This window comes from Amblyomma mixtum, chromosome 5, assembly GCF_055824585.1.
Source record: "Amblyomma mixtum isolate Tamu chromosome 5, ASM5582458v1, whole genome shotgun sequence".
NCBI lineage: Eukaryota > Metazoa > Arthropoda > Arachnida > Ixodida > Ixodidae > Amblyomma > Amblyomma mixtum.
This window is the reverse complement of record NC_143016.1, coordinates 52,796,550-52,821,707: the sequence shown is the minus strand read 5'-3', so window position 1 is coordinate 52,821,707 and position 25,158 is coordinate 52,796,550. Positions and strand designations below refer to the sequence as shown.

The window sequence follows — 25,158 nt, the reverse complement described above, 5'->3', positions numbered from 1 at the left end:
AATATGTAAAACCATTCAAGTTGTCAGCTAAAAAAGCTACGGTAAAATTAAATACAGCTGATGTGTTTTCAAGGTGGTGCGCTTTTGCGGACGCGAATACGCGAATGGGGCTATGAATTTCCCGTGCAGCTCTGCTAGACACCATAGCTCTGCAAATGGCATCGTGCTCGGAGTTTTGCGCGGCTGACTTGCCCGCATGAATTTTACTTCCTCCGTGCACACATGCTTGGTGAGGTGAACGGTGGTCGGTGCGAACAGTTCGAAGTTTAATCGGCTGAATATTGCTCAAGGAAAGTCAGCGGCATTGCATTGCATCACGAGTGACTGGCGGCAGCCACACGGCATCGTCTCCGGTTTCGTGAACTTGTGAGAAGGTGAGCAATTTGTTCTCAAATTTTGAAAGCGGTTTTTTGTTTGTATTGTAACCCTGTGTCTCGTCGCATGTTATGTTCACGGTAACATCAGCACAACGTGCATGCGCTTTCTGTCTCTATTTGAAGTAACATTGGTCGGTCAGCGTAAACTTTTCGATTCAATTAAGCACAAGCTGTCCATGTTGGTAGTGCGTGTTGAATGTGCTTGTCCTGTCCGCTCTCCCTGTGTTCTGCGTGTTTTTCTGTGCTCCGTTTTTAGATGGATCGATACCAACTAGCCCAACTTTCTGCTTTACTGAACTCTATTTGAGATCATTCTGCGCTCGAGATGGTCTTCTGGTAATTTATTTATTACCAGGTATAGTCTAGAGATTTGGAACCGTTCATCCCACTGCAACAGTGCTGAAAAGCTGTTTTGTGTTCATGCATCTGCTGTCCTTAAACTTTTCGGTAATCATTCGCATGGTTCCTTTGGATCTGGACTACCGGCTACTGTTGCAAGGGACGCCTCGCAGCAGAGCCCCTGGGGACGCCCAGTGGGTCAGCTGTTTGTCCAGGTGCCAAGTTACCAAAGGTACCATTCCAGACATTTTTTTTTTCTGTTCATCAACCTCATATTCCTTGCAAAAATTACAGTATGTAATTGGGCACTAAAAAAAATTGGTAACTTATACACATTTCAGGACAGTTCAGAGAAATGAAATGAAAATTGGTTTTTGAGGAAAGAAAATGGGGCAGTAACTGTCTCACTTCTCTCGGTGGACTCCTGAACCTAAGGGAAGGAATAAACGAGGGAGTCTAGAGAGAAATGCACATGCAGCATCAGTATTCTCTCTGTGGACTTTTCGAAACCTGGATTCATTCCTTCTAGGACAGTGCCAAGCAGTAGGTGAACTGCACACAAATTTATTTTCCTCAGGTGCAAAGTAAAGAGTGAAAATGTTGTAAGACAAATCTCTACCCTGTTTCATTCTCACTGCATTTGCTCAAAGCATAATATGAAATCCTGTATTTCTTATACCCTGGTTTCCTTTACTTTGAGCAGTAGGTATTGACAATGAACATCAAGGCAACTCCACTCTGATTGCTTATTGCTGCTTTTAGGTTTCCTCCATGATTTTCTGTTTGCTCAGTCCTCGCCTTAACATATTTTCTTCTGCTGCTTAGCTTCGAACTACTGGCTAGGTTACATGGTTCTGCTACTTCTATGTTCACTGTGAGGTTTGAGAGCTTGTTGCTTTGTTCTTTTTTTATAAGCATCTTTGTCTTCTCGAGGCTGATTGGCAGTCCGGAACAGAGACCACATGCATTGTTTATGTTAAGATGATGACATGATAGCCTAACACATCGTATCGTTGCCATTCGAGCCCCCTGTGTACTTGCTTTGTTGCACTGGGAGCAAAAAAGTTTAGTGGAAGTCGCAATGAGGCGCACTTTTGTTTAGACTAGTGGCAAAGGTTTACTGTTGCTTCGCAGTATAGTGCTCCCACCTGTTGCGCACGAGCATTTAGATGGCTGTTAAATACTACTATCAAGGATTTAGCCATTGTAATGTCGCAGGTCTGTTGTGTAGGATTTCAGATCATTGTCTTGCACTGTCCCCGAAGCCTGTTGTGTGTCAGTTACGCCACTATGCTGTTGTATTTCTGTCCAGTGTAAAAAATATTTTCTGTGATTATGCTACACGCACAGGTTCATGGGGAAGTAAATATTTTGTGTCGCTTCAACCGGGTAATGCTTCAGAATGAACACATGCAAAAACCCATGCTGTTAAAAGCTTCGGCTTGTGTAACCCAAGTGTGAGGAGAATACTATTATGGCAGGGATTCTTGCATTGCAACCTTTTAAATTCCTTTTTTGTAAAAAGAATGACGAGAGGTTTCATGAGTTACAGCTCTCTTTCATTGCTTGCTCAGAGAAAGCGTTTATTGTAAGTAAGCAGTAGTGGCTTTTTTCTATTGTTCAAGCAGCAGCGTCAGCATGCCTCATCATTTTTGTCTTGAATGACTGAAGGTGCTTCCAGAGCATTGCCTTCTTTTTTTCTTGTTGTTTATTCAGCATGCAATATTGTGTCTATAGATTGCTCTTTAGCATTATTTTGCGTTCTCCCAAGCAAATTTTAGGCGACCAAATTCAGAAGCACCTTGTATTGGCCTTACATGCTCGCTATTAATGCAGAAGTAATTATATGCCACACTAAACACCAAATCTACATCCTTCAGAGTGGGTCTAGAAGCTTGTCTCCAGACTCTTGCCTTCAAGGAGTTTTTGCAGGTTTCATGTATCTGCTTGGTGTTGGAAGTGACAGCCTTGACTGATAATGATTAGCATTAGACACACATTATGCATTTACAGTTAGGCCGGAACGAAATGCGAACATACATGTGCAGTACTTTTCTACTTTGCAGCGAGGTATACATTTAGAAAGGGTTCATATATGTGTATTAGGTAGATCTCTTAACCAGAAACAGGAATCAGGCTAGCTGCATACTCAAGCTGAAATCACACAGGTGAAATATTTTGTCTTGTTCATAGGCGCTGTTTGCATTTCATTCCAGCCTGATTGTGCACTACTGCCATAGCAGGTACCCTATCTAAACGAGACACTGTCTTGTGGCAAATCATGCGCATATGTTTTAGACACGTGTGTGAAGAAATGTGCAGCTACAAACATTGCATACTTGGTTATTCATAATGCTTTTTTTTCTCATGTGCATAGAACAATGATCAGCTACATTGCTTGCTTTGTTGTTCTATTTTTCTGCTAATATTAAACTACATATTAATCTCAAAGACCCGATGTTCGACTGAATGATCCTTCTGTGTCCCACTAGGAAGGCAAAAGCATCACGCCTAGGGCTCATTCACCGCCCTTCACCCCTGTTTTGGTTTCAGTCGGTCAGTTATGCTATTAATGAATGTAATCACTTAATAGGACAAGTATATATGAAAATATATTTTGGGCTAAATGAGGTTAACAAGTTATCCACTGTGCACAATGGTATGGTTGGTCTTGTACATCTTTACTTGGGTGTTAATGTTTCTTTTGTGGTTGCTGTCTAAATAACTTTGTCTGCCTATTGTATCCTAAGTCCTTTTATGCCCGTCTTCCTTCCTACTGGCTCTCTCCCTTTTCAGTCATTCCTTTTTCCTTTAAACTGGTGATTGGTCACAAGCCTGCTGTGGGAATGGCAGCTAGCACTAGGCCCCCTTTTTTTTCATTGAACCTGCACTGCTAATATTAACGCTAATAGTACTGTATCAGTATTTATGTGATACTGCATTTTTTGTTATGCATAAATAGTTGGCTAAGCCAATGGTAGCAGTGTTGAATATCACAATATATCATGCATATATCTTGCATGCAATATCAGTATCAGTTTATTCACTTTGGATGAAGGTTATACAAACAGGGTGATAAAAGCATCTGGGCCCTTAGCAAGCTGCTAGTTCGGGCCCATGCAATAAGTGCACAATATAGTGCACCCAGGCGTCAACATAAGAAAAAAAAGTGTACATTTTATATGAATAGAAGATGTTACACAAAACTATATCAGTATATTCACTATTACGCTACCCTCTATTTCTTTCAGCTCGGCCGTTTGGCTGTCGATATTTTGTGCTGCTTTCCTAGCTTAGTCCACTCAAACTAAAACTTGCGTTCTGTGTTGCAGGTAGAATCTACAATGAATGCCGCACTGTGTCTTGTAAGCAGGAGGCGGTGTTAATGGAGCCATGAACTTTTCTTGCGGATGACTGGCGTTGGCCTTATTATGCACTGAACCTCAACTGTGAAGAGGAAAATGTCGTGTTGGATTTCTGCACAGGTGAGACATCATGGTGAATCTACCAGTGCGAAAGACTAGACAAGAGACAAGACAGCCGCTGAGTCGCGGCCATAGTTTATTGAAGTGAATAGGGAATACATGAAGAAGCCAAGCAACACCACAAACCACACAATTACAAATAAGCATACATGACAACATGAGTCAATGCCCCTGAACATTCCCCTGATCGAGATAGTCCAATTCATTGCGTGTTAGTGCGATAGACAATACACTTGCACATTAGTCACCGAGTCGTAAGGTGTGTCTAGCCTCAATAATCTACCATTTAATCTTCTCTGAATTTACTGCCAAAATGTGTGCTGCCAAAAGAAAAGGGTAGCAGCCTTCACATCCCTTGCAATATACAGAAAAGTTAGAACCCCTACCCTCTTGTGCTCCTGTAATCTTACATTGATACGCCTTCCAGTTTGACCTATATAGACCCGACCACAAGATACAGGGTCTGATACCATGTTCATTTTACAAGGTACATATACATTTCACTCCACATGTGTACTTTTCTCTAGCCACATTCACAGAATTATTCTTAACAATTTTACATATTTTAAACAACTTATTAGGGGCCAAGAAAATCGCTTTTCCATCATACCTTCTGGCCGCATTTTTCAATTTGTGCGACAATCTATGTATGTACGGTAACACAACCGGTCTTTTGGCATCTCGCTGGCTGGCCCCAGCCTGATTGCGCCGGTCGCGGTGAAAAGCTTTCGGCTTCCTTAATAATTTATTGTATGCTCTTACATGGTTAGGAAATCCTGCGTTCATTAACCTAAAATGTACTCTTGGAAACTAGTCGTCATGCTAAGAAAGAATGACTTATCAATTCTGAGTCCAGGCTTGACAGTCCAATGCTATCTTTCACTAGCTTGTAATAGCCAACCTGTGTCCAAGTAGCAGCTTAACACTCCTGGGTGAATATCACCAGCACACATGGTGTGTGCAGATCAACTTATCAAGGTAAGGTCCAGAAACCGCAGCTCCTTTTGTGGCGACATTTGCTCCAAGGTAAACCTAAGACAAAGGCCTTGCTCCTTAAACAGATTGAGAATATGTTCACATCCCAAATTATCAGAACATTTGTAAAAGACCAGAAAATCATCAACATAGCAAAAGATTTTTTCCCCCAGTCCATGCAAGTCCTTGACAATCATTCTATACACCCTACTTAAAATATCTCTTAGCACAAGGCCCATCTTCGAACCACTACATATACCAGATTTTTGAACACATACCACACTGCAGTACTCTACAGCCATGCTCTTAAAATAAATGCTATTCACTAGCATGCTCTTCAGATGAATTTCAGAAAAGGGTTCTTGCAAAATTTTGTCTGGTTATTTGCAAAAGCGTTTGTCTACTTCGCATCTTGAAGATCGGTTTCTTGTACTCAATTCGTAGCGTGGTTGAGTATCTGAAGAATGGCAATCCAGCAGATTGTCTGGTGGTTAGTGTCGATGTAGAACTATTTTATTCCATCCCGTATGAGGACCTTATGAAAAGCTTGTGAATGTGTATATCGGAGCACAATGATGAGCTTGTGTTTAGGAACAGGTGCGTAGTAGTCTATTTTTGGACTTACTTCCTTTTATTTGAAGAGCATGTTTCTGGAGTATGGCTGTGCGGCATATGTTCAAAAGTCTAGTATATGTATCGATTGAATGCCTCTGTGCTAAGTAATATTCTCTTAAGCAGGGTGGATGGAGTGATTGCCAAGAACTTGCATGGGCTGGGGGAAAATCTTTCACTGCGTCTGATTTTCTGGTCTTTTACAAAAGGTTGCGATAGTGCGGGACCTGTGCATATTGTCAAGTTGTTTAAGGAGCAAGGCCTTTCTTTAACTTAGCATTTCCTTAGAGGAAATGTCCCATCAAAAAGAGCTGTGGTTTCTGGGCTTCACCTTGATGTTCTGCACATGCCATGTATGCTGCCGATATTCACCCAGGAGTGTCAAGCAGCTACTTGACTATTGGCCGAACTATTCTAAGCTAGTGAAAGATAGCATTGCGTCATCTAGGCTAGGCTCGGTATTGATGAAGTGATGCTTTCACAGCATGACAAGTGGTCTCCATGAGCAGATTTTAAGGCTTACGAAAGCATTATTCCCCAACCATGCTATTGCAGGAGTGTGTGATAAATTGTTAAAGCTGAGCGTATAAGATTGATCAAGTTGGTCAGACATGCTAAAGGTAAGAATGGCATAGCATCATGTAACGAGGACAGCAGGAGAGCACACACGCATTAGTGCCAACCTTGGAGCAGATACAGAATCCAAGAGCATGTGCTTGACATTCAGCGTTGGCAGTCAAGGGTCGGGCTCATTCAATCTTGAATGTTCAAATCAGTGTTTTCTCATTTCCTTGACTGCCAGTGCTGATTGTCAAGCACGTGCTCTTGGATTCTGTATACACTCCAAGGTTGGCACTTGTGCGTGTGCTTGTTGTCCTGCTGTCCTTATTACTTGATGCTGCGCCATTCTTCTCTTTAGCATGTTAAAGCTAAAACCCTTTCACAGGGATTGGCAGGATACGGCCAGGGCCAGCCATCGAGATACCAAAAGATCGACTGTGTTACTGTACATACGTAGATTGTCGCACAATTTGAAAAATGTGGTCAGAATGTATGACGCAGAAATGGTGCTTTTGGCCCCTAATAAGTTGTCTACAAACTGTAAAATTGTTAAGAATAATTTTGTGAATTTGGTCCGGGAAAAGCATATGTGCCTTGTAAAATGTATGTGGTGTATCGGATACTGTTATCTTGGGGTTGGGTTTATGTTGGTCAAACTCGAAGGTGTGTGAATGTAAGACTACGGGAGCACAAGAGATATTTGGATATTGGTAGGGGTTCTAACTTATCTGTACATCGCAAGGAATGTGAAGGCTGCTAGCCATTCCTTTTGGCAACACTCATTTTGGCGATACATTCGGAGCAGATTAACCGGAAAATTATCGAGGCTAGACACATCTTATGACTCGGTGACAAATCTGTGAGTGTGCTGTCCATCGTGTTCATATGCAACGAGTTGGACTATCTAGATGAGAGGAAAGTTAAGAGCGATCTTTTACTCATGTTGTGGTATAGCATATCTGTAACTGTGTGGTTTGTGGTGTTGTTTGGCTTTTCTATGTACTCCCTGTTTACTTCAATAAACTTCAATTGCGAGTCAGTGCCTGCTTTGTCTCCTTTCTTGTCATTGTCTCGTGCTGGTAGGTTCACGTACTTGCAGAGTAGATTCACTGAATTGTATACTTGCAGAGGCTTGTGAAGAAAAACCAGAGGAATTTTCTTTCCTTTGTCTGGAATGGAAGTTAAAAATTTTTTTCGCATTGCTAGATGGTTGCAGCATGAAATTCCATTCTGGAAGGGTAAACCCACTAAATTGTACATTTTGTGTGCAAGGGTACTGATGCTTGCATGAAACTGAAAACATTCGTCCAGGCTATCTGGCTAGCTTTCTTCTTCCTTGTGCCCAGATTTTTTTAAACAATACTTTGTCAGATTAATTTTGACCAGAATTTCTAACATGTTAATTATACCACATTTTGTGATCATATACAACAAAATTAAAACATGATCACTGGTGTATGGTTTAGTCTGGGGTAGAATGATGAGAAGTACCTAGTATATAGTAAAATTTAATATTACTAGTCTAACATAAACAAAATTGCTCTTTTTTTTAGTGGAAAATTTTGCTACCAGAGAGTCGGAGCGGCATGGCATGATGAAGACTTGGACAATGTGCATTCCAAAGTACCTGTATTCATGTCGGCACGAGAGCTTGCGCACAGTGCTTCAAACAGTTGGTGAGTACCTTGGTGCTGTGCTTCTGCTTAAATAGATAGGTAGATATTTTATTTTAAATGTGCCTGAACAGCCAATTGGCCTAAACGAGTGCACACTAAGTCAATACAAACACCATGACGTGAACAGACATAATACAGAAAAATGGTCACAAATACGATGATAATAATAGTAAAGAAAAACAAGCATAATGAATAAACAATGAAAACAGCAAATTAGGCAAATATTTCTGTGTCATAAAAAGTTGAATTGTGTTATTTGCAAACGAGTCATTGGTGAAATGTCATGCATGTCAGGATAAAATCTATCATAGCATTTGGTGGTTTTTCCCTGAGGCACACGAAATCGCAGTGACATCAATAACGGCTCACAGTCAATAGAGCCGAGCACAACTTTATGTAGAAAATCCATGTCATAAAGAGTAGACATACCAAGGTCTGCTAGAAGAAAGTCGTGGTCTTAGAAACGACAGCGCTCAATATATCTATCACAAAGGATGCATACAATCTTCTGCTGAACATTTTCGATTTCATCGCCAGAGGTAACAGAGGCACTATTCTAAGCTACTGATGCAAACTCAAGACGTGGCATCACGAGAGCACAGTAGCCAAATTATGTTTTTAATCTGAATAAGAGTGTGTATCTGAAAATTTGAGCAAAAGTTGAGTAGCATTTAGATATTCTTGCACGAAATACCACTGTTAAAATTGGTTATAAATGATATGTCTCACATGTACACTTATCTGCTGAATATAGTAAGCATGGCTTGCGACCTGAGTGCCTCCGATGTATGAAAAAAATGGCCAGGTTACTGCATGACGCGTGGAGCAACCCAGTGTAGCACATTCAGGCTTCATGGAGTGGAGAATGAAGGCAGTAATAACTTTAAGAACAGAAAATACAGGACCAGGAAGCTGACAGAACACACTGACACTCGGTGCATGAAGGGCATTATGGAGTTGCCTGTCGTGTCGTGCAAGATGGAGGTCGCACAGACAGATGTTAAACATGAGTCGATGCAGATACCTTCTGTCATTACGTAGTACTCACTGCAGAACTCAACAAAAAAGAAGCAAAGGTAACAGCTGAGCATGGCCAGACTCTTGTGCTTTCCTCCGCAAGCAATCTGGAAGCGCAACTCTTCGAAGTCTTTTATGCTTTCACTCGACATATACATCATCACTGCATGTGTCGAGGAAAAGTACATACCCTTAATGTCAAATGACATAGCACTTACAGGACCCAGTAACAGCTTACTGAGGTGTTCTGATGCATCTACAGGGCACCTCATGAGAGATTCTTAGGCTTCAGAGCACTCAATCTACAGGGCGCCTCATGAGAAATTCTTAGGCTTCAGAACACTCAGCTCTTGCAGAAATTGTTTCAAAGTTTGTTGCCACATGGACCTCTTCGTAATAATGACCCTAAAAGCGAGCCTTCCTTTAGTGTCACAAAAAAAGGCCTAGGACATGGGTCTTTTTTGCTCCTTCATTAGAACCAAAATGTTTGCGAGCGAGATCTTTCACAGATATGGAATGATTTCACGAAATGTCAAAGGGAAGACTGAAGCTGTGCGAAGCAATACCAGCAACAGCCCTGCCGCGGTGGCTCAGTGGTTACGGCGCCCGGCTGCTGACCCGAAAGACGTGGGCTCGATCCCGGCCGCGGCGGCCAAGTTTCGATGGAGGAGAAATTCTAGAGGCCCGTGTGCTGTGCGATGTCAGTGCACGTTAAAAAACCCCAGGTGGTCGAAATTTCCGGAGCCCTTCAACACGGCGTCCCTCATAGCCTGAGTTGCTTTGGGACGTTAAACCCTAATAACCAAACCAAGCGATACCAGTTACAAACACATCACAGCTGTTGAAGAAGCTGAAAGATTCATGCCTTCATCCTTTTTCTACATCAGACACATGACTACACTTTGTCTTTCTGGGCCATCATTTTGAAAAGGTTAACATGGCAGCGGCCTTCGGTTAAATTTCTTCAAGGAGCCCTTTGTGGAAACTTAAGCATCTGTTCCTCGTGAGGCGCACTGCAGAGATATTTGAATACCTTAGTGAGCTGCAACCAGCACCTGTGGCTGCATTTTCACTGACATCAGAGATTAGTACATTTTCGTGCAGATGCTGACATAATGGAAACTATGACTGAAAGCATAAGGTTTCGGGGAAGTATGCTTCCTGATTGCTTGTGGGCAAGTGCTGGGTAACCACCAATCCAATGGGTACAAGCTTTCTCCTCACCTGGTGCTCGTCTCCTTTAGGGTGAAATGCCTGCCAAATGGTTCGTTGCCCCACCTTGAGATGAAGAAAATACCTTGTGCCATGGTGCTCTTTGTCCTCAGATTCCCTCGCGCCATCAAAAATCAATCATCATCATGCTTGTGGGCAAGTGTCTGGCCTTTTTCAGATGTTACCAATGTTCCTTGCTCACTAAGTTGTGCATTGGGTACTATGTAATGAAAGGCATCTGCATTGAATTGTATTTGGCACCCATCCTTAGCTACTTTATATTTGCACAAAATTGTAGACAACCGTAAAGACTTTCATGCACACAGTGGTGTCCGAGTAAGCGCATTTTGTCTGCTTCTTCCTGGCCCTGTGGTTTCTGCTGTTTACTGTTATGAGAAATAAATTTTAGGCAATGAATCATGTTGGTTTGGTTCTCAGTAAATGGCTTTTACAAGCTTCTACGAAAGCCGATTGCTCAATAGCGGATGGTTCAAATGTATTTGTGAAATTTATAATAGGTGTTGTGTGGCTACTAAATGAGGATTTTTTTATCTTTTCAGATGGATCCGAAAGCAATTTTTAGAGGTACAATGTGTGCAATTTGTCATGAAAATAAAACGTATGTACTTGTACTCAACCAAACACTTGCCACTCTTTCATTCTAAGTTGCATTCTTTGTACGTGTGCAATACATAAAATGCATGAAAGTCTTGTACATAATACTTATTTCCTCGGCCTCTGGACTGCTATATCTGCAGTGAACGTTCTGGGCAGAAGCTATACATAGATGCATGTGCATGTACTACTGAAAGTATTATCGAGAGCAAAAATAATAGACCCCTGCCAGCGCGGGCCGATCTGTGCCAAACTGCATGCAAGCGCCGCTTGACGAAGCACTCCAGATGCTGAGACGAGCGCAGTGGCACGCAATGCGTAGCGCTCCTCGAGATGGGCGCACGCCACTGCGCTGGTCTCGGCACTAGGAGCGCTTCGTCAGGCGGTGCTCACATGCAGTTTGGCGCGGATCGGCACGCGCTGGCAGGGGTCTGTTATTTTTGCTCTCGATAGTACATAATTACAATGCAGATTATTTCCGTTCTAGATCAGATGACTTCCAAGTGAACGGAGGAAGTATGCATACACATTACGGGACCTTTAATAAGAACACAACAGAAGCATTCGTTGCAAAGAAACGATTTCATTCTCGTTCATAGCATAGCGTAACTTTCCGTTACCAAGAATGTGACAACCGTCGGACGGAGTCGCTGTATTCATGTTGCGGAAAACCCTCCGGCAACGCATTACCAGCGGGTTTCTCTGTACTGAGGAGCATTTTTTTTTACAGTGTATGGCATATGTGGAGAATGCCGACGGTTCTCTGACTGACGCAGATTTAAGCGGCTTGTATGTGGCATTTTTTTATTTAATATCTCGCGAACGCCCATCTCTTTAATCCCTAATTTATTGATAGCGACAAGAAACAGAATCACGCATCTGTTGATTTTTATCCTGAGGTTTCGCGGACGCGATGCGGACCCGTTTGCGAGGCTGTTCGCTGACCGCATTGTAAAATGCTTCCATAATCGATGTGCAGTCGAATCATTCGATAATTGCGTATTGAAGGCAGCCGCAAATCTATTCTAATTAGACGAAACTAGAACTTACGGAAGCCTGATGAGCAGGCTGCAAAAGTACACGTAAAGCTGACAAGACCAAACCTTCTGTTCGAATCAACATGAAGTTCGGACGAAGCGAGTATACGAATGAAGAGAATTCCACTTTACTTAGCGTACATTCGTTTCGGGGCATTGGCACGCGAAGAAACGGAAGTCGTTTTAGCTTGGGTATTTCAATAGGTTCGGTCTCTCTCTCTCTCGCCTCTTTCCCCTCACTCTCCCGTTGCTCTTCGAGGAGGAGAAGGAGGATGAGGGAAAAACTTTATTTCCGACCCCGGCCGAGCCACAGCAATCGGAGCGGGACGGCAGCGCGCGGAGTGCTGCTTCGCTGACAGCCTCGCTAAACCGACGACGCTTCACCGAGGCAGCACGGCACCGCAAGAGGCTTTGCATGCATAACGGTGCGGCGGCGGCGGCGGGCTGGTCGGCATGCGTACCGGATCCTCCGCCCCCCCTCCCTGCGCTCGCTGTTCGCGTACACGCTGCGCGCTTCCCTCGGGAGACTCGGCGGGGCAAATATGCGGATGAACGAAAGCAAGCGCAGTCGTGCGTGCGCGCGACTAAGCGTTCTCGCTGTGTCTGACTTGCCGTCGATTTCTCTTCCCGAGCACGAAAACCAACGAAAGCGCGCCGCCCCGAAAGTAGGAAGGAGACGAAGACCCCGCTGGAGCGCCAAATTCCTTCGCTTTCTCAGTCGCTGCTTTGGCTTCGAGCTTGCCTCCTTGTGTTTTAAAGCGCGCTTCCTTTTTGTTCTCTGCGTCCGCAGCTAGGGGTCTTCTCCTTGCCGTTGCCTAACGCGGCGTGAAGGTTGCCTACTTGGCCCTTGGGTTGTTCTTTAGCGGAGTCCTTTCCCCTGGCCTTTGTTTTTTTTTTTTTTTTTCGGGGTTTCGCTGTCGTCGTGCCAAGGTTCCCGCAGTGGCCCCCGTTTTTGGCAGCTGCCAGGCGTGGTGAGATGTATGGACTGATTGCGCTGCGCCGGTTCTTAGTTTTTCTTTGTTTTTTTCATTCAAAGTTGGAGGGTTTGGCTTTTTGCTGCGTCTGCTGTTTAGCACTGTCCCGTTCTTGTCTTAGCATCCTTGCGCGGCCGTGGAACGGTTGAGGTGCGCACATTCCTTACATCTAGAGGATGCCACCTTTTACCGCCCTCCCCCTCCACCCATTCCCCTCCCCCCTTTTTTTTCGCGTGTTCCTGATTGGGGTTGCTTATTTGGTTTTTATTTTGTTGTGTCGCTGCATGTAAAATTTGGTCCTGATCTGCGCTACTGGTGGGAACTTCAGCATCTTGCGTTTTCAGTTCAGTGCGTAAGTCATGCTTACAATGCCATCATCGCCACCGTCGGTGACATTGGATGATGTGAATGAGCAGCTTCTATAGCCGCTGGATGGCGAGATAAGTTATTCACATCGCTTTTTAATGGAGCGGTCATTAGTTTCACTCTGGCATTAATAAGCACCGTGTTAATTATGTTCAAATGCATCGCTGCGGCAATTTCCTAACCACTCTGAACTACTCTCTCTCTCTCTCTCTCTCTCGCTGCCAGTCCTCTATAACCTGCTCTTGCTTGTAACCTGAGCATGCAGAAGACTAGCGCACGCCTACCATTCAAATAAAAAAAAAAGGCTGTTAGCGGACTGTGCGCTGATCAACGCTTGTCGAAGGTTGGCAGCATCGAGGCCCCGTAGTCTCGGCTAGTGCATGCATTTACCACCATCGCGCGGCGCTCTGAGAAACCCTGTCTGTGGGCGGCTGGGTCCTGCCACGTGACTGAATCGAGGAGGATGTCGCTGAGAGACGTTTCGGAGACCACCCGCGCGCGCCCCTCGACGCCAACGACGTCCTCCTTCCTTCCGCCGGGGCTCGCTGAGTCATCGTCGGCGTGCGTCATATATTGCTGCGCTGCTTCGGCTCCCATGAGGCGCCAGTGCGGCGGCGGCGGCGGCCGGGTGCGCGCGTGCTCCTGCCAGGCTGTTCCCACCGGATCCCCGTCACCCGTTTGGGCCTGCCTGCTGGATTCATTGTAACGGTCGAGGAGCTCGAAGTGGGATGCGAGGCTGGGAGGCTGCTTGCCAGGCCGGGAGTTTGAAGTTAGGTCTCGACGGGTACGCGTCACCCCGGGAAGGGGGGTTTGTAATTATCTGGTTGGGTAATGTGAATGCCTACACAAAAAAAAAAGGGGGGGGGGGGGGGGAGAGAAAGAATGAACAGGGTAGCAGTTATCACCGGAGGAGGCGCAGCGCGTCCTGTTCTTGTACCGAGATGGGAGTAGAAAGCGTTTGGAAGCAATGATTAGAGACATTAGACGTTTTGCTAGGACACCCTAAACATGAAAGGCGCGAGGAAACAAGGCTGACAGAAAAACAAAATACAAGCACCACACAGAGCAGCGTCACACAGTGCAGATAGTTATACTGGTAGCACTCAGGCGGCGACCTGGCGAAAATGGCGAAGTCAGTGCACTAGAGAGCAGAGATCTGGACACACAAACGGAGCACCTCAGTATGTATATAGCTGTGGGCCAGTACGTTGTTTTCTTTGCAGTGCAACCGTCGATCATAACTTTGCATAGCCAAATGGTACGGCATGGTAGCTAACCGCGTCTTTTTTCTTTGCTAGCCGCATCTCCTCCAGATTTCGAGGACAGTGCGAACTGGTTCAAAATGTGTGTTTTTCGTTTCTGTCTTCAGTAGCAGTGTCACTGTTAAGACTACAGACCCCCAAGGGTTTAACGGAGCTCCCACGGTACCGTCGCCTGATCTCTTTGCCGAGTCAGCCTGAAGGATGTGGACCGAACTAGGTTACACAATGCTCTTTGTTTCAGCGACAATTTATCTTTCGCGCGGGTTTACTGGCTACGCGATAGGGGCGATTGTTAGTCGCACTGCGCACTCACACGGTCTAAGCTCACATAATCAGATTGGCTTTCCTTTCACGTTCCCGTAACCGTGAACTGAATGCACATTGGTCGCCAGACAATGCTTCTTGTGAAATCTGTTTTATTATCACTCCCTTATTGGGCTTTCCTCACCGCGACACTGCCAGAGAGAGTATATAAAAGGGAAAAAGGGAAACATCTCTCCTTCTCCGTTTATTGTCCACCGCACTGCCTGCACTTAACTTAGGGCTTCTCTTTTATTGTTCGCGTCACGCACGCGTAGCTGTAGGGCTGCGTACACTGCGGACAGCAAAATAAACGCAAACGTGCGACCGTTGACCTCGGCCTTCATTGTCCCCTCGTGACGCTTTGCTAATCAAATGACGCGCCCGCCTACTGGTACGCTTCGCTGATGATGATGTGGTTCGCGTTTCTCGCTAATTGGAGAGTTGGACAGTCATTACGTTTAAATCTTGTTTTGTCTCAAGTGCATGAAAAGAGAGATGCAACAGGGTGCATCATCCGTTTTCTGGCCGCCTCTGTACATTGTGAACAGTCACCCTTTTCAGCGTTTCCCCTTTCATTATCACGCCATGACCCCAGGCTCTGCTAAAGCGAGTGGGTTATTCAAATAAGGCCTGCGGTTCTGTCGTGCTGTAAGCCGCGTGCAGCCTCGAGTTTCACGAGAGAAAGTGGAGCGAGGTTTATAGGGAATGAGGGAGGCATGTTTAGTTACCGAAAGTTTCTGAAAGGACGTAACTCTCCGTTTTCACGAAAAGAATGCGTGTCGCGCGCACCGTGTGTATTGCTGAACTGTTGTAGGCCGTTCTGATATGGTGACATTTTGAACGTTTCTATGAACTGCTGAAGAGCATTGCGGCAGCCTTCCATGTACGACGCTCTGATCTGTCTCTATAGTTTTGAGACTGTGTTATTAAAAAAAACACACACACACACAAAATTGCGCAGGAACTTTTCGCAAAGGATGCATATGTTGCAAGTTATGGAGCTTCTATAATAGCCTCTTGGTTCAAACACCGTTTGCTTTGAACTACTATACGTGTCCCGGACATTCCCGCATATACTGTGCGACGCTACTCTGACCTGTCTGTATAGTTTTAAGACAGCTTCATTAAAAATCACTAAATTGCGCAGGAACTATTTATAAAGGATGGATATGGTAACAGTTATGGAAGCTTTCATAATAACCTCTGAGTGCAAACACCGTTTGCTTTGATCTTCTTTATGTAACCCAGAAATTCCCGCATACGCTCCATACAGGAACGAAAAAGCATTAAACTGCTTGTCGCATACCCTGTCGTAATATCGTGTCCGTACCCGGTCGTTAGGTTTTCATCGCGTTAATCCCGGAGGGGGTTTTCGGGGCACGTCTTATCGAGACCATGCATCAGACTCTAACGCGGCTGGCCGCACTTGTAGACGGTGCGTCGCGTAGTATTGGTTGTCCCGGTTGCGCGTTAAGTGAGTGTGTGACTGCCGGTCTGGTTTGCCGAGATATCGGTCCCCACGCCGCCGTCCCACGAGATTACCGGGGCGTACTGGCGGTTTAGGACGCGTCACTCTGTGGTCGCTTGCGCCACGCGCAATACATCTATCGCCTTGCGCGATATCGCTACCGCTGCCGCATACCGCTCGATCCTGAGTTGGGCCCAGCCCTACTGTTTTGTGCTTTGGGCACCGTGTCGCGCCGGCCCCAAGCATGGTTCGGTCTGGTTACGCTGCTTCCCGTGCATTCCCGTGATTGGCGGTGCGCGCGTTGGGCTTGCAGTCTCGCAATTGCCCCAGTTGCTCTCATAGCGACAGCTGCTGCGAGCGCGAAGTGTGCAGCTGTTTCGAAGTGAAATTCGGGGCACCGCCCTTATTGCAGGGCGACGTGCTTCGCTTTCGAGACCCCGATCCCTTTGCACGGGGTGAGGTATGGTGGGGAGAGCTGATACGAACACGCTCAAGCACTTGTGCCCTAGAAACATGTCACATTTTTTGAAGCATCCGCTGTTGTTTGGTCTTTTGGTGCGCTATAGTGTTCCTCTGCGGGGTCCTGCTTTTATTTGCGGCAGACACCAGGTGGCGCGCTTTTGGTAGCATATACAGTAACTCTAGTGATCCAAGAGGCAGTGCCCTACTCTTTGAAGCTAGAGGAGGGTGTCTTAGAACGCGAAGCTACAAAAAAAATTTAACGATGATGATGACGCATATGCTGTATGTGGTAGATCTGCAGAAACAATTGAACACCTCATACTCAGATGTGATGGTATCCATCCGGATATCGATGCAGGCACAGTCACTCTTCCTGAGGCCCTAGGGTTTAGAGATAACAATGGCCATGTGAATGAATCTGCGGTGGAAGTTAGCAAAAGGTGATTGGAAGGTTAGTGGCTAAAACGCATAGAGGTGGTACAACGTTAGAAGTGTAGGAAACCGTAGTGAAAGAAAATGGCGAATTTTAATGAAATTTACAGCATAGTTAAACAAAAAGCCGAGCATGCTGGCAATTGCCACCATCTCGTTTCAAAGGGGACGCTCCTATCTTCCATCCATGCTGCATGAACGACACTTCGCAGGCTGGGCGCCTTTGAGTTTTCCCTGTACAATAGTTCGCGGACGCTTTATTGGCCATTGGTCGCCACTTAACACTGAATGCGACCGAAATCTGCCGGTTCGTGGTAATATTACTGTGTGGGGATTAATCCACATGGGCTTCATGTCTGCATAGTGTCTGTTTACGCGTATTGTGTCGATACAGACTTCCATATAGCGCTTATGTAAGCATTTATGCCCGCGTGGAGGCTTGTTGCTTCGAGTGTTTTACGAAAGAGCTCATTCACGCTGCGGCACACTGTTCTGCCTTTTCTTTGCACCGATTTCTTGCGGTCGCACGCGGAAAGTCGCAGAGAACACGCGAGAACGTCATAATCGCAGTGTACGGCTGTAAGGTATCTATCGATATCCGCAGTATTTCGTTGCATTGCTGCAGCCCGAGCGTCGTAATAGACCGACTTCCTTTAATCTCAGTGTTCCTACTTAGACTGTGTTCAGTTTCACGGAACCAACGGAGACGTGGCGTGCGTGCACTGCGTAATAATTGCCGGCTACGGTCCGAGGAAACGGCCAACAGTGCTGCCTCAAGGCAGGCGCGCATACACCTTGCAATTAGCCCGCCAGAAAAAGGTATACTCTGCACCGTCGCTTCCCCTCTCTAGTTCCTCTTCCCTTTTTTTTTTCTTCTTCTCCTTTCTTCTTCCAGCGACAGCAGCCGCCCCCTCTTCCGTGCATATAAAGCGGACGGAAGGCTTCCGCGCGTCGCACGCGTTTTGTTTCGCTGCGCTCCGCGAAACAGAACGCGTCGACGTTTTTGAGGCGAGCCCGGCCTGCGCGAGGAGCGGAAAAATAGCGCCGGGGATGGAAAGGGGAATGGGAGGAAGGAGCGGGGCGGTCGTTAATTCGAACACGAATGCGAACCGATTCCGGCGGCGCAGGCGTGTATCACCGCTGCTGGTCCGAATTCGTCACGCTCTGCTTTGTAGTCGCCCCACATGCGTCTCGGATTGATCGGGCCCGCCCGCCCGGTTTCCGCCCCGAGTATCTCTCTCTCTCTCGTGCTTCGTGGCTCTCAGCTCTCTTGCTGTTTTGTTTGAAGGCTGTAGTATGCCCACTTGCTTCCTTTAGTCATGGCTGAGTTGTTCGGGAGAAAACAAAAAGGAGAAAATGGCAGACTGTGGGAGGCCGCCTGTGCAATTTACTGCAGTATCGAATGTCTTTGTATAAAACGTGCGCTGCTGTGTTGCGTGCAGGCTCGATATAACTCTCCCAATGGGGCAGTAGAAACGCTGGTATCGTTAACACTCAGCTAAACTGCCATTGGTCCTGTGGGATAGCTAGACTTTTTAGATGCTGTGATGCTCTGTGGTGGTTGACTCAGGGTTGCGCCCGCACAGTGTCGCAGCTCGTGCAGACTTGTAACATAATGCGCTTTTACTGAGATCTTTTACGTATTTATTTGAAATATGCTGTGGAAGCACGAAGCTGTTTTCGCTGCAGAATAGTGTTATGGTGTGGAGCTTGCTTTACGGAAGATGCAGCCGGCATTTGTTTAACGAAGAAACAGGTGTACTCTGGCGAGCACTTTTCGCTCCCGTGACTGTCTGGACGACCACAAATTTCGTCTCTTGCGCGTGCCCCCCCCCCCCCCCCCCCCCCCCCCAGGTGCGTTTAAATTTCGCGTGCACGTATCACGCCGTTTTTTTTTTTTTAATTTTCTTCCGCAAATAGCGCGCCCGTGCAAGGCACATTTTCGGTGCCTTGACGCGCCTGGTTTATCTAAATGCGAATCTAGCCGACGGCAGCTTTGGGTATATTGCCGCAATTTTGAAGTGGCCATTAGACCACTGTAGTGGGCCGCGGGCGCATGGAGCTGCTGCATATATTCGGAAATAACCGCTCCGTGTACGGTCGAACATCTTCGTCTTCCGCCTGTCATTAACGTGAACTCATGGTAACGAGAAGGAAAGAGAGAGAGAGAGTGTGTGTGTGTTTGCCTTGTGGGGAGATCTCTCTCTCCAGGAAGCAGCGAAACTGCATTACCGCGTACACGAAAAAACGGTTCTCATGTCGCCTATCGTATCTGCCTCTATTGGAGCTTCAGCTGTGCTCCCGTTTCACATCGCCCGATATATCGCGGTCGCAATTAATGTTTAAAGGGAACAATGGCAAAGCAAAGGCGGCAAGCCAGTACTGGCAGAATGAACGCATATAAAATCTCCAGAGCATACGTACTGCACGGCCTCGAGACACGTGACGCGGAAGCTCGCCGCCAATTGCTTGCGGAGCCGCGCGCGGGCTTTTAGCTGCGTCGAGTTCCATATAGAAGCGGGGCGGGTGGTTAAAGCGCAAAGTGCACGAAGAGCGTGCTGCGTGCGCACGTTCATCTGCAGAGAAAAAAAAATGCATAAAAAGCGATGGAAGGAGATTGGGGGGAGGGATGCATTTATCCCTATGGGCCCGCAACGATGCTATCTTTCTCGCGTTCGGCAGTGCCACTCCGCATCTTGGTCTTCGCCCGTGAGAAGTGCTCGCTTGTAACCCATATCGCTCGCGTTCGAGTCGACTGTTTATCTCGGCGGGTAAGCCTGCCTGCCTCCGAGCGGGCTTGTCGGCAGTCACCGAACCGTCACTGGCTAGAGCTCCTGGGGATATTGAGCCCGTCTCGTTTCCCACCGGCGCTTTCTCCCTCCCTCTGCGGAGCGGGTGTGCTTCTTCCGCGCGTTGAACTCGCCGAGGCGATTGTGGCCCGCCGCACCAGCTGGCTGACGTGCGATGCCTATCGCGCCGAGCACTTCTCCGCCCGGTGCGCGCGTGCCTGTAACCCGACCGTGCGCTAACCGCCGCTTCCTTGGCCTCACGTAACCAGCTTGCGCGCATCTTCCTCCTGGTGGTTATGTGAACGCTGCGACGATGCGCGGCCTCGCTGGCGCGTCGCCTCCGGCCCAATTAGCGGAGGCAGTTTGGGGTGACGGCGCGATTCGTTTTGAGGAAGAGAGAGCGGGCGAGTAACGAGCCTAATTCGGCAAAGAGTGTGACGTTAGAGGCCGAGGACTGCTGCTTTTCATGTTCTGTATCAGAGATGACTGGTATGTGCTAGGAACCGATGCATGGTTGCGGCATTTGTGCTGAAGGAGCGTTCGAGGGTGCGCTACTGCATCATATTGAGGAGAACAAATTAAACTGCATTGTCTTTTTTCTGCTTCAGCTTCGCCAAAGCGGCTCGATTTGCTTCGTTGTGCAGTTCGTGTTAATCGCTGATTTACGAATTTACGAACAGAGCCTATCCGTTAAAGCCCGAGCTGGTACTGAGCCTCACTGTTTTTTTTTTTTTTCCTTTGTCCCAAGCCATGTCGCTTTCAAGTTCTCGTAACGAATTTCCAAGTTTCACAGTGCTCCACATCTCTCAGTGACAGAACTTTTCCGGCCAACTGCACGCGGAGAAGGCAACATTTCGATTTGGTTTCCCTGTGAAATTTTACAACTATTCACTTTTTTTCATTTAAAAATCCGCGAGAGATAAGTCTTGAAATTTGCAAGGCATCCGTAGCTGTCCGCTGTGCATCGGTCGATCGGCCCCGACTGTCGGTTGCCCGTTCTCACCACCGCGCTAACCTTTCACCACTCCGATGCGCGTTCTTCTGCGTTCGCCTTTACGACGTGTGTGCATGTGTGGGCTGCCCTTCGTGGCGCCGCCTCAGGGCGCACCCTTGAAAGACGACGAAACCCGACACGTGCCGCTCTCGAGCGACCGAGACGCCGGCCCGCGCCGCGTGTGTGCTACGCGTGCGTACGCACACACACGGGGCCTTGTGCGGGGCGGCTTCCCGACACAGGCGGCGTCCGCACCCTCCCACGACCCCGGGCTTCCCTCCCGCTGGTCGCGGCTCCCTTTCACGGAGGAGGCGTTAACCCTGCGCGGCACTTTGGCGACCACATGAGACGGCCGCGGTGTTGCGCGCTTGGCGCTTCTCCTCAGTGCATGCCGCCGCGGCTCGGTTTAGCTGAGCGCCGCGTTGCGCCAGCCGCCGCCTGCTGATAGATCGAAATTTAATAGCCCTGATGTCATCCGCCCCTGTAAGTTAACTTGCCCGCTGAAAGTGCTGGTTCAAGAAAACTGAAAACGACTTCTAAAACGCCGTTGGTCGCTCTTACTTAATGTTTATTTTTATTTTTTTTTACCATGATTAGCAGTGACCTTAGAGGGGCGAAACTCGTTTTTCCGCTCTTTTCGGATGCCGCACAGTTTTATCGTTTTCCGTCTGCTCGGATGCTGACTATCCGAGCTGTCTTTCGAAATGAATCGTCAGCCCTTCTCGACCAGGCAGTCCTCGGAACCTTCGTCCGGCTCCACACCATCTCAAGCGCTGCTTGTGCGGAATTGTCCAAGCCCAACACTGCTCCTATCAGCGCGTGTTTTTTTTAGATCACTGGTTCCTGCTGCTACGTAACACGCACTTCCTGTGTCAGACATGTCCTTCGGGTGCTCCGTGATATGTAGCGCGAACAGGACGAAGGGTAAAGAAAGCGGTGCACAACACAGGTGCTTGTGTTGAGTAGTTCTTTGTTTGTCATTCGTCCGGATCACGTCACATATCGCGGATCATCTTTACCGACTCGCCCAACTTTCCACCCTTCCGGGGCTCTTCTTGGCTCGTGCTGTATTCTGCGGAAGGGTGCGGCATCGCATTGCATGTGCCATTCATGAACAACTGGCGTGATGTACAAGACCCTCCAAAATAAAAGGGAGCTACCAGTTTGCACAGAAACACGACTTTTCCGGATATTTCTCTTTTAAAGTTGGACATGAATTTTAAGATACCTTGCTTTGAGAAGAAATTTCGTTGAAAACTGGAAAAAGTGTGCTTGTCACATGTAGTTATGAAATGATCATTAACTGAACTTTGATCTGTTTCATACTAGATGGACCTCTGCATTAAGGGAGTAATTACTCATTGGCATCCACCTAAGCGCAGCCATACGGCTACAAACGCTCTTTAACTACGAGGTTTCTGAGAAAGCTGTATAGCTTTCCTTTGTAGCCGTATGGCTGCGCTTAGGTGGATGCCAACGAGTAATTACTCCCTTATTACAAATTTACTCCACCTTGGGGGATTCCCCTAAACATTTGACCAACAGATGGACCTCTACCACTCGTTGGTACCACAATGTGTTGGCAAACAGCTCAACTGAGCACATTACTATTGCGAGCCGCCGGCGTTCGATATACGAGGCGTGCTCTCTGGCCGCGCGGTAATCGAGTCGCAGTGTCAAACGAACCTCAACAGTGCTTTTCTTCTTTCGCGGTTTTCCTCTCGTCGTCGTGGCGTTTCTTCACCTCTGTCTGGCTCCCCTTCTTCCGTTCCCGTGTTCCGCCGCTGTCCCCTCTAACGAGCCGCATTCTTTCCGGCTGCCGCGTCGGCCGCTTCTCTAACCCAGCATTCTACCGGTCTGGCCGCCTCGTAGCTCACCCGCTAGAGTGCCAGCTGACGTGCGGTAAGCGCTGGGAGAGAGGAAATAGACAGCTCCGAGAAATCCGAGGCGACGGGTCGTTGCCCCCCTCCCCTGTACCGAGCGATGGGTTGCGTTTGGTACAGCAACCTCGGCGCGGAAGTGGGCTTGAGGTAGGTGCTGAGAACACCGTTGATATTACACGTAGAATAGGCGAATTAATCCAGTTTATTAGAATCAAGATGAATGGAACTCGAAAAGTTCGAATTATGCGGAACTTGCGCGTCGTGTTAGCGGAACCGAAGCACCAGCTCCAAAAAACCGGAAGTTCGAATTAAGCGAATCACAATTAACGAGGTTTCTTGTGCCAGGGCATTTATTAAGAATTGATTTTTAGTTAACACCGTATATAAACCTTTGGAAGGGGAGGGAGTGAGGGCTAGAGGTTTGATAGTTGATGCGATTCGCGTGACTTGAGGGACTTTTCGGTGATAAAAAAAGGTGGAATCCGGCGGACTTCTTCCTTCGATGATAATTGCTTTTGTTTGTGATAAGGACAGCCCGTCAACGGAGGACCGCAATATCCAAGCCTAGCCTCCAACTACGCTCCTCCTGTTAGCGGCTTGCGTCTCAGTGTGTGCGTGAAGATCCGTGCGGTACGAAAATTCGTCATCACCTAAAAAGGCGAAAGGAAAGCAGCATAACAAAATATCAGGATTACTCTGCCATGGCTAATAACATCCAGTCTGCTACTTCGCACTATAGAAGAAGTATAAGCACACTACACGGTCTGATGTCTCGGTACTGAGTGTGTTTCCGGGCCTATCTAGATCGATCTTGGCAGTGTAAGCAAGGAATGTCGCTTTCGAGCGTCCAACAAACTGCTTTTTTCCTTTTCGCGATTAGGACATGCTCTCCGGGAAGATGCTGCAAAAATCTGAGCGTCGTTGCGCCATGGTCTAGGCGCGTCTAATCGCCGTAAAAGACTACTCGGGCGACGCCGCGACGGCTGCGAACCCTGCCTGCCCGGTGCCCTCAACGCGGGCTCTTCTCCACTTAAGCCTCGCGGCATCGCCCTCGAGGGCGCACACTCCTCCCCCACCTCCCCTCCCCCGAAGAGAAAGCACGCGGAATGTCCGGCAAGCGTTGTCTAGTTTAATTCCCTCCCAGAAATCAGTCGTTCAACTCGGCTCTACGAGACGAGACGGTCGAGAGCTGCTGGCCCGTGCCGTCTTCGGCTGTGTACGGAAAGCACTCGCATGCCACACAGATCCACCGCTCCGTCTATTCCTTTCCTCGTTCGACCTATACTGCGCAAGCAGGCCCCGATTTGTGCGCTTTTCAGAAAGCTGGGTGCTTTTTCTTGTCTTGTCTTGTTTTTTTTTTTTTTGTTCGGAGCATCTCGCTGAGTAGATTCCCTTATATATATAAAGTATATACATCTACACACGCTTTGGACGCGACTCGGTTGGTTGCGAAAGCCAGACACACCAAATGGCCGGAACGTGAGTCTGGTGCGCCCGACTGGCTCTCTGCGAGAGGGCGCCGTAGCGGCGAGGTGTAATGCAACGTTTCGCGCAGTAGATCCTACCCAGTGGGACGTAGAAATGCTCTGGAATATCCTGGATTATCTTGGAATGTCCCGGAATATGCGCGTTTGTACAGTGGCATCATTTGGGTGCTTCGAAAGTCCTGCATGCCTGCATGTGCCGCAGCTTGGTGGAAACGTACGGTCCATTGCTTAAGAATGGATTTTCGGGCCGCTCCACCGGACGTTACTGGACATCCTTCGAGAGTCCAGTGTGTATCTCTGTTTGTAAACAATACTTTATGCTAGCAGCCGCGCTGTCGCAATAAATAAAAATGTATTCGTTGGTCCACTCACTAATGGTCAGTTATTAATGGCCTGCTTCGATCACGTTGCCCTCAATAGGTATGGCATGTTCCTTTCGGCCAATCCTCTGCTGTTCCATTGGTGCTGCGTGCCGCATGGGAACGGCTTCACTGGTTGGTCCCGTGAAGGGCAGCGACGTGTACAAGGCGCCCTTTTTGTCATTTTTTTTGTTATTTTGCGCTTCGTAGTGCATTCCACGCCACCAGGGCTCGATCGTCGGGCAACTCACACCTTCCCCACTGTCTAACAACCTATGTGCGCTGCTGGCAGCGCCATGTGGCCCCGAAACCCTTCCTTTTTTTCTTATTTTCTGCGGCCTTGACTCGTGCGCGCGCGATTTATGAGCGCTTTGTCGATTAACTGACTGCTTCGACCCGAACTGCCTCGGGTACTGGCTCGTGCAACGTGCACTGGAAGAAGCCACGTCGTTGTCGTCGCCGCCCGGCCGGCC

The 25,158-nt window shown here is 47.5% G+C and overlaps 1 protein-coding gene and 1 long non-coding RNA gene across 5 annotated transcripts in view; both read left to right on the top strand.

The window, feature by feature from the left end:
* Positions 1-25,158, top strand: part of Drak (Death-associated protein kinase related) — a 227,218-nt gene that overhangs the window by 161,310 nt on the left and 40,750 nt on the right. The gene's annotated exons all lie outside the window — the stretch shown is intronic.
* Positions 126-10,896, top strand: LOC149342170 (uncharacterized). 2 transcript variants are annotated; one of them, XR_016283010.1, is made up of 4 exons: positions 126-948; positions 4,049-4,201; positions 7,903-8,025; positions 10,287-10,896. It is a non-coding gene; the product is annotated as an uncharacterized LOC149342170 (long non-coding RNA). The 2 variants fall into 2 exon arrangements; XR_016283009.1 differs by having other exon boundaries at positions 128-948; positions 10,815-10,896.